This window comes from Euprymna scolopes, chromosome 1, assembly GCF_053919585.1.
Source record: "Euprymna scolopes isolate OS-2025 chromosome 1, ASM5391958v1, whole genome shotgun sequence".
NCBI classification, from domain to species: Eukaryota; Metazoa; Mollusca; class Cephalopoda; order Sepiida; family Sepiolidae; genus Euprymna; species Euprymna scolopes.
The window spans coordinates 201,190,878-201,201,312 of NC_136482.1; the positions used below are offsets into that span (position 1 = coordinate 201,190,878).

General features: G+C 42.5%; 1 long non-coding RNA gene across 1 annotated transcript in view; it reads right to left on the reverse strand.

Annotated features, from left to right (window-relative positions):
- The window catches only part of LOC145279755 (uncharacterized), a 28,243-nt gene extending 20,039 nt beyond the window's left edge, over positions 1–8,204 (reverse strand). The window contains exon 1 of the long non-coding RNA XR_013868446.1: positions 8,035–8,204. This is a non-coding gene — a long non-coding RNA (uncharacterized LOC145279755). The remainder of the gene's footprint in view (positions 1–8,034) is intronic.
- Between the last annotated feature and the right edge of the window lie 2,231 nt (positions 8,205–10,435).

Below are 10,435 nucleotides of genomic sequence, written 5' to 3' on the forward strand. Positions count from 1 at the left end.
ATCGCTCTGCTTCACCCTCGCTATTGTTTCCTGGAACATTTGTTGAAGTGGAACATCCTCTGGGGTGTCGTCCCACCCTTGGGTTATGGTGTTGGCCCGTCGCTTTATGATTCCTGTTGCTGCTCGTAGCCACCCACACACTGGCAGATGCCCGGTCAGTTCCCACACAGGGAAAAAATGGCTCGACATGCCATAATCTGTGGAACATCTGGAATCATACTACCATACTCCCATTGCAGAGTGACATGCTCTCCCCAGACTTCCAAACCAAGCACTCGTGCACCATCTTCAAGCTGATCTAGTTCCTTGCTTTCCAATCCAAACCGAAAAAGATGCTGCTTCACTCGTTTCGCAGGCGCCACGCTGTTGTTGATGTATAAATCATCTATATATGCCAATGTTGCTTTTTGAACAGCTACATCTTTGGACAAAACAGGCTCCACAATTGCCTGCATTAAGCTCCAATCCCATCCTAGTCAGGCAGTATCTCTCCCCCTTCACAACCATGGTTTGAAACGGCCATAAAGAACGGTGCACATGTACCTGGAGGTAGGCCTTTCTCAAGTCCAACACTGACATATCGAACTCCTTCCTCCGTCAATCCCTCAGCTTTTGTGAACACACATCCACACATGCCGTGTATGCATCCACATGATCGTTTAGCTCGCTGTAATCAATAACAGGCCGCACTTTCCCCTTGTTATGCTGAACAATCGCCATTAGTGGGATTAATCCCTTGGGTGAAGCAAGCTCTTTCTCCAGGTATGGTATCAGCCATCCATTGTGAATCCAAGTTTGCAATTTGCAGTCATAGTCCTTCCGAATTTGTTTGGACACAGTGTATTTAGGTGTCTGATTGATCAGCTGTTGTGACGGCTGCTCATTCGACCATTTCCAGGTTGCAGTCCAATGTTTCTTAGTCGGATCGAATATGACATCAAAGTCAGGTCGTTCTATTTTCACTGCAGCAGCAGTGCAAACTTCGTTTGGGAAATTGGCCTCACCGTGTTCATTTATATGAACGCTGCCCAACAGGCGGATGGCATCAATTCCAAGCAAGAGATCGAATCCCAACAGATATCCATCCATAGCCAACATCTCCACCACCATAGAGGGAAAAACTGGATTTAAAATCTCGAGTCGTAAGAAGTAGCTCCTGCCTGTGATTGCAGCAAGTGTCGGCTGCTACATTTCCTTGTGGTAAACTGTCCAATGACATTGGCAAAATTTTTATTTGTCTTGTAAGTTCGTTTTCAATGACATAATGGACAGAACAGCCAGATTTCGACTGGCTCATGGATGACAACCTTCTTAGTGACACACAATATGGTTTTCGTCCTGCAAGATCTACCGCAGGTGTGCTAACGGTTATATCTCACAGGATTAGTGAATCTCTTGACAAAGGCTTCCTTTCTAGGGCAATTGCTCTTGACATATCAAAAGCCTTCGATAAGGTATGGCATAAAGGCCTACTTCACAAGATCTCCAGCTTCGGTATAACTGGAAATGTTTTTTCAATTATTAAATCTAATCTGAAATGGAACACGTACATCAAGTCTGTTGCCAAAGTCGCTGGAAAGATGGTGGGATCCTTCTACCGCTCCATAAGATATCTCACTACTGATGCATTTCTCTATCTATATAAAAGCCAAGTACGTCCAAGGATGGAATACTGTTGCCATATCTGGGCAGGAGCTGCTAAAAACAGCCTATCCTGCCTTGACAGAGTACAAAATAGACTTCGTGGCTTAGTGGGGGATGCCCTTTTCTCTTCGCTGCAACCTCTCTCCCACAGAAGAGACGTTGCGAGCCTATCCTTGTTTTATCGTTATTTCCATGGCAGGTGCTCGTCTGAACTCCAATCTCTGGTCCCCCCTCGCCAATCTTTCACGAAAAACACCCGTCTAGCTGAATCCACGTTGAAAAATTTCCTCCACTCTATATCTGTGCCTAAATCAAAATGCGGATTCCATGAACAAAGCTTCTTTCTTAGAACTGCACGCCTGTGGAACTCTGTTCCGTCTGCCTGCTTCCCTCCGGACTACAACTTGGATGTCTTAAAGTCCAATGTTAACAAATTCCTAATGAACCGCCCCCTTAAGTAAACACTTCATCAAAGCTCCACACTAAGGTGATGTACTTGCAATAACCCTTATCCCTGAGTGGCTTCCGGGCCTTGATAAGTGGTGATCACTGTGTAAAAAAAAAATCATTTCTCTCTGATAGGCTCATAAGAGTAGTTGTTGATGGGCAGAAATCAGAGGCCTCAGTATTAATGCTGGAGTCCTTCAGGGGTTCATCCTGGTCCCAACTCTCTTCCTGATCTACATCAATGATCTCCAAAAACACATATTTAAATCATTCGTTGACATCTATGCTGATGACACGACCATCTACGGCAACACATCAAAGGCTATAAATGACAAAGTTCTCTCTGATTCTCTCTCCTCTGATCTCGAGCGCGTGGTTCAGTGGGGGAAGACGTGGCTTGTTACCTTTAATGCATCTAAAACTAAACTCCTATCCTTACATCATCAACGCTCTGATCCCCATCTGGCATCAATTGGGATGGATGGCTCTCATCTGGGAGAGGCCCCGTGTTTTGACAAGCTTCTGGGTTTGACCTTTACTCCTGATCTGAAATGGAACACATACATCAAGTCTGTTGCCAAGGTCGCTGGAAAGATGGTGGGATCCTTCTACCGCTCCAGAAGATATCTCACTACTGATGCAATTCTCTATCTATATAAAAGCCAAGTACGTCCAAAGATGGAATCCTGCTGCCATATCTGGGCAGGAGCTGCTAAAAACAGCCTATCCTGCCTTGACAGGGTACAAAATAGACTTTGTGGCTTAGTGGGGGATGCCCTTTTCTCTACCCTGCAACCTCTCTCCCACAGAAGAGACGTTGCGAGCCTATCCTTGTTTTATCGTTATTTCCATGGCAGGTGCTCGTCTGAACTCCAATCTCTGGTCCCCCCTCGCCAATCTTTCACAGAAACACCCGTCTAGCTGAATCCACGGTGAAAAATTTCCCCCACTCTTTATCTGTGCCTAAATCAAAACGTGGATTCCATGAACAAAGCTTCTTTCTTAAAACTGCACGCCTGTGGAACTCTGTTCCGTCTGCCCGCTTCCCACCTGACTACAACGTGGATGTCTTCAAGTCCAATGTTAACAAATTCCTAATGAACCGCCCCCTTAAGTAAACACTTCATCAAATCTCCACATTAACGTACTGTACTTGCAATAACCCTTATCCCTGAGTGGCTTCCGGGCCTTGATAAGTGGTGACCATCATGTAAAAAAAAAATTATTTAAGTTTCATTTTGGAAAAACTTCTTCTGCACAATGCCACAGAAAGAAATATTGTCAGAAGAAATTTTAGCCAGCATAAGATATGGCAATGACTCAACAAAGCCCCACTTGATGATAAACTGTAGGAATTGCAGTAAAGTCAAGTGCTTGGCTTTCTCGAAGTTATTTTGGTTGCTTGTAAGCAACGTGGAATTTCTAGACAAAGGTCTTTTGTTTACAAAATAGTCGCCATTTATCTAGGCCCAGAAGCCACTCGAAGATAAGGTTTAATGAGTGTACAGTGGTCAAGGGGAACATTTCGTATTCATATTTGGGAGGGGAAATTTGATAAATTGGATTACTTAAGGGGATAAATCATCAAGAATGTGTTCACGTTGGACTTGAAGACAACCATATTGTAGTCAGTTGGAAAGCAGGCAAACGGAGCAGAATTCCACAGGTGTGCAATTCTAAGAAAGAAGCTTTGTTCATGGAATCTACGTTTAGGTTTAGGAAGAGATAAAGAGTGGGGGAAATTATTGATAGTAGTTTCAGCTAGATGATGTTTTTCGTGAAAGTCAGAACAGGGAGAACTATAGATTGGAGCTCGGACGAGCACTTGCCATTTAAATAACGATAAAGCAGAAACAGGCTCGCAACATCACTTCTGTGAGAAAGAGATTGCAGGAAAGAGAAAAGAGCATCCTCCAGTTGGCTATGAAGTCTATTTTTAACTCTGTCAAGGCAAGATAAACTGGCTCTAGCAGCTTTTTTTTTTTATTACATTTTCACCCAAAACAAGGCACATTGCCACTTTGGTGTAGGGGGCTACTATCAGGGGAAACATCTACTGGGGTACTATGTAGGGATTTGGGCAGCAAGATGTTGGTTCACGTTGCACTTGAACTTATGCATGTCAGTACAGTTGGGGAAGCAGTGACCTGGAATGGAATTCCAAAGTCAAGCAGTTCTGGGGAAGAAACTACCGGAGTAGAAAGATCTTTTACATCTAGGGATCTCTACAGTGTGGGGGTGGGATTTTGCAGCTTGTCGGGTCTGTTGAGGGTGTTCATGTCGTGGGGGCACAAGTGCTTGCAGTTCATCAGAGCATTCACCATTAAAATACTTGTAGAACAGGCAGAGGGATGCAACGTTTCGACGATGGGACAGAGGCTGAAGCTTAGATGCCAGTTTAGGGCCTATCAGATTTGCGAATCTCTTTTGAACCCTGTCAAGGAACGAGAGACTAGTAGCCGATGCACCAGCCCAAATATGACAGCAATACTCCATACATGGGCGAATGGTGGCCTTATAGAGGTACAGGATACTTTCGGGTGTTAGAAGTTTTCTAGCACGGTAGAGAGAGCCCACCTTCCTCGCAGCGGCCCTGGCAATGCCCTCGATGTAATTGTTCCAGCTCATGTTTCCTGTGAACGTTAGGCCAAGGAGCTTGAAAGACGTACTCTCAGATAAAGAGTCGTTGACCATTGCTATAGGTGGTAGAGAAGGTTTCTTGTAATTATTGAATGAAACCAGTTTAGTCTTGGCGGCATTGAACGTGACCATCCATTTTTGTCCCCATTCCACTACTGATTGGAGGTCATCCTCTAGTGTTTCTGCCATTACTTTAGATATATGTTCATTTGTTTTCCTGTCGTGCCTGCTATAGAGTGTGGTGTCATCAGCATATATACCCATCTCAAAGGCAATTTTGTCGGGAGGTCATTTATGAATATCAGGAACAGCAGAGGTCCAAGGATAGATCCCTGGGGCACTCCCACATTTATATTATATTGTTTAGATGTACGACCGTCGAGGACAACCTGGATTTTTCTCTTATCTAAGAAGGATTTAATTATGTTAAGTATTCTACCAGTGATACCGTATGATCTAATCTTCCTGAGGCGACCCTCATGCCATACCCTGTCAAAAGCCTTAGATATATCTAGAGCTACCGATCTGCCCTCTCCCGCTTTGTCCAGTGAATGGTATATGCGTTCAGAGATTACAGTGAGGATGTCTGCCGTGGAACGGGCTTGTCTAAATCCATATTGTTGGCTTCTGCCCAGATGTGGTAACATTACTCAATCCTTGGAAGTACTTGGCTCTTATACAGGTAGAGAATTGCAACAGCAGTCAGATATCAAGATCAGAGGAGAGAGAATCAGAAAGAACTTGGTCATTTACGGCCTTTGAAATGATTCCATAAATGGTAGTGCCATCAACATAAATGTTCACAAATGATCTTAAGATATGATTCGGGAGATCTTTGATGTAGATCAGGAAGAGTTCAGCCCAGGATGGAAGCCTTAAGGGACTCCAGCATTAATATTGTGAACTTCTGATTTCTGCTTATCAACCACTACTCTTATGAACCTATCAGAGAGAAATGATTTAATAATTGAAAAGACATTTCCATCTATACCGTAGCTGGAGATTTTGTTGAGTAGACCTTTATGTCATACCCTATCAAAGGCCTTTGATATGCCAAGGGCAGTTGCCCTAGAAAAGAAGCCCCCATCAATAGATTTGCTAATTCTATGAGATATAGCATTTAGCACATCTGCGGTAGATCTAGCAGAGCGGAAACCATATTGCATGTCACTGAGGAGGTTATTTTTATTGAGGTGGTTGACTACTTCACTATTTAATACAGATTCTAGCAACTTACTCATAACGCACAGGAGACTGATGGTCTGGATTGAAAGGGAGCTGAGTGATCACTTGAATTTTTAAATACTGGACACACTGATAAGGGTTGCCAGGGCGTTGAGAAGCATTCTTCTTAAGACATCTTTATAAGCTTGTTCTGGTTGAAGCTTTTTCAACACTATAATAAAAGTGCCGTCAGAGGTTTTTGATTAGCTTAGCAACATCATGCACAGATGTTTGTAAGTCGCATAGCGTGTTTTCAGACACATAGAAGAAATATGAGGTGCCGATGGCCCTGATTGCACAGGGTAGAATTAGCTGCAAAGTTTTTGGCAAAGAGTTTGGCTTTGTCTGATGCTAATGAAATTACCTCAGATCCATTGAAGATGTTTAGGAGAGAGCACACACTTGTATTCAGGATCATGTTTGTTATTTGCCAAAAATGGTGGGAACCAAGCTACTGCTCAGCTACTTTGGATTTGACGGACTGAGCATATAACTCTCTTGTGTTCTTTATTACTCTTTTACAGTGGTTGCTGCCAGTAATGAAGGCGGATTTAGTCTCAGTACATCTATTATGTTGGAAGCAATGAAAATAGTGATTTCTGTGCGCAATGGCAGCAGCATATTCTTGAGAGAACCACGGCTTGCTGTTAGATTTTTGCTGGGATTTTTTCAAAGGTATGAAGCGGTCTATGCTTACAATGAAAACTTCTATCAGGTCTGATACTATGGAGGACACATTCTTTTTAAACATTGAACGCAGATCTGATATAAACATATGAAAACTATTCTAGTCAGCCATACCTTACGAGGGAGAAGTATCTCAGAGGACTTATTAAATTTTGCTTTTATCTTAATGGAGACAACTGAGTGATCAGAAGATCATAGTAAGGAAAAAATGGAAGAAAACATTGCTCATGGCAAGTTATGAGAAAAAAGGTCTAGGAGACTTGTATTTTGACCATCAGTGCCAGTGGGGCTTGTGAACAATCTGAGTTAGGTTATAAGCAATGGAGAAATCGTAACAGAACCTCCCCTCAACATCTGTTTTGTTTGATGGGCTAATCATTCCACAGTATGAACATTGAAATCTCCACAGACATGAATGTTAGCCGAAGGATGAGCAGACGGGATATGGTCAATTTTCTCAGATATGCTTTTGACGATAGTAACTCTGCTGTTATGGGGGTGATAAAGGGCAAATATGAATGCAGTAGTGTGAACAAGTGCAATCCAAAAGCACATATAGAGCAATTTAGGGTCTTCTCTAGAGATGTTCCTACCACATGGAAAGCTCTCTCTAATATAGGCACATATTTTATGTCCATATCCATCTTGGTGGTCAGATTTGGATTTTAAATTAGAATATCCTTTAATTACGAATTCATCTAGGGAAATAGTTGGTCCAATACCAGTTTCGCTTAGGAAGAATAGGGCTGCTTTGGTCTTCTATAATTGGATTTCAACCTCTGGAAGATTGGAATGTAGATACCTCATATTAGAGAAGGAGACATGTTGGAAATTGGAGTTCTTCAGATAGCTCATCACACAGCTATGAGCTTAGCAACAGAGAACTGCATTTCTTATTCGTTGGCACAAATAATATGATCTGGCTAAACGGCATAAAGTCAAGAAAATGTCATTCACTGCCTGTACTGCGTATTCTGGAGTCACTATTTTAGTTAATAATAAAGAGAATACAAGGAAGTCTCATTTTAACATAGAAAAAACAACTTTATTTGTCATCTTGGACATTAGTAGCGTGTAAAAGAGAGAAACAGGTTAGTAGCTGGAAGTGTTCTTATGTGTAAGGATAGTATGAATATTATGCCAGCTTGTTGAAGGGAAAAATAGTTCAGTTTATACATTTGTGTAGCCAGTAGTCGTCGGGAAGAAGAAGGCCAGTTAAAGGAGAAAGAAAGAGCAAAGTCTTCAGTACGTTTACGTGGATACTAGGAGTGTGCATATCGTTTGTATCAACAAAAGCAGTTCTGTATCAAATGATAAAGAAAGTTTGCGTGGATATCGCACGTGCAAATAAGTGGGTGTTTGAAGAGAGCCATGTTGGCTTGTTGTACTCACGTTAGCCTGGAGCCAAAGGCCCAGGCAAATGTCTGCTGCCAGTTCAGTTTATACGTTTGTGTAGCCAGTAGTCGTCGGGATGAAGAAGGCCAGTTAATGTGTCATTATCGAGGATGTCAATAGATTGAATAAGATATAACGATAGATCAGCTTCTATAAAAATGGCGTCTTTTTTTACATCTGACAAACATGAGTACACCGGTAAGGGGGCGTAACTCCAGCCGGTGAAAACTTTTGTTCAGTCCCTTATGCAACATCTTCCCTTTTCTCAATAATAAAAACAGAAGATAAAGACAAACAAAACAAAAAACAAACAAACACAACAAAAAGTCTGATAAGAATTAAAACAGTCTACAAAACACAGTGATCTAGGCATTCCTTGGGCTGACTACCCTCCTACCTAACAGGGATTATTCTGCCCTTTCACTTATGTTGTGAAATCCTTGAATCTCACAGGATCTCTTATTATTCTTCCTGACCATGTTGTCCGCAACCTTGGTTTTGTTGGGGATGGGGTCGGGTTGAGGTTTTCTCTTATTTCACCTTCATATTGAGGTGGTTCTGAGTTACATATCTCTTCTGTACTCTGCCCTGTATTCTTGGGTAACTCGCTCTGCACTTCATATGGCTGGTGTATTTCTGATGTGAGTGGAGGTGTCTCTGCAGTTTTCTTCAAATCTACTCTATTCCGTCGATATAAGTCCCCATCTTACATGGTATGATCGCTCATCTAGTCTCCTCCATACAACAGCTTTCCTCCACTCTTTTTGACCATTTATGTGTGGTTTCATCCGTACTACATCTCCAGGATACAATGGTTTAAGTGGTTTTACTTTGTGGTTGAAAGAATGTTCTTGCCTCCTGCGGTCTTGCTTCACTGATTTTCTCAGATTTTTGGGCAATTCTGGCTTGAGTAAATCCTCCCTGGTTGGGAGAAGTGTTTTGTTCTCCTTGACATCAGGTTCTGAGCTAGTGATAAGAGACCTTTGGCTGGCGCATTCCTGTGATCCAACATTGCTAGGTATGGATCAGCCTTATCGTCCATCGCTTTCCAGAAAAGGTTCTTTGCCATCTTTACCGCAGATTCCACTTTGCCATTTGCCTTGCTATTGTATGGACTGACAGGTGTATGTGTAAAACACCACTTTTTTGCAAAGGTAGAAATTCCTGGCTACTAAACTGAGGCCCATTATCAGTTACGACTTGATCTGGTATTCCATGTCGTGCAAAATGGTGTTTAAGTTTAGTTATCACTGTCTTTGCTTGTGTATTGAGAAGATGATCGATTTCCCAGAAGTTGCTCATATAATCAACTGTTCACAGATAGTCTCTATCTTCAAACTTAAAGAGATCTACTCCCACTTTCGCCCAGGGTCTGTCAGGAACTTCATGGACCATTAACGGTTCTGCCGGGTTGGCCACTTCATATTTTCTACATGTGGGGCACTTTGACACATAGTCTTTGATGTCACTATTCATAGTTGGCCAATACAAGCATTCTCTTGCTCTTCTGCAACATCCTTATACTCCCAGGTATGTGGAATGCAGCTTTTCTTTCAACACCGCCTGCTGTGTCAGTGGAACCACTACCCGGTTTCCTCTGAAAATTAAACCATCTTGCACCGTCATTTCATTCCGCATGTTAAAATATGGTCTCACCTCTGGGTCAAGATGTATTTTTTCTTCTGGCCATCCTTCCAGAATTACTTGCTGTAACTGCTGCATGCTTCTGTCTTCCTTCGTGGCTGAGCGCAGTTCAAGCAGCCTTCTCTCTGTTACAGGAATATATTCTGCTTCCTTGACATCATCTTCATCGTCCATATCTTCACTGCTCAATGCATAAATGTATGCTTTTGATAGCGTGTCTGCAAGAAACATTTTCTTACCTGGATGGTACAGAACTGTAGCATCGTAAGCCTGTAGTCGCATCAGCATGTTTTGAAGTCGTTTTGGGCATTTCACCAATTCTTTTTTCATAATCACCTCCAGTGGCTTATGATCGGTTAGCACTGTTATCTGTCGACCAAACGTATATTGATGAAACCGTTCACATGCGTAGACTACTGCTAGTAGTTCCTTTTCAATCTGTGCATACCGAGTTTCTGTGTCGGTCAGTGCACGGCTGGTATAGGCTAGGGGTTGACTTTCTTTGTAGTAGTGCAGCCCCCATGCCCTTCTCACTTGCATCGCATTGGATGACCAAAGATTTGTTGGGGTCATAGTACCTCAACACTGGTGCCTCACTCACTAACTCTTTAATTTTCCCAAAAGCCTCTTCATGGATTTGGGACCATGTCCATGGCACATCTGCCTTCACTAAATTTCGAATTGGGGCCATCACATCAGATATGTGTGGTAGAAATTTTGCCAGGTAATTCACGAATCCAACCAATCGTTGCAC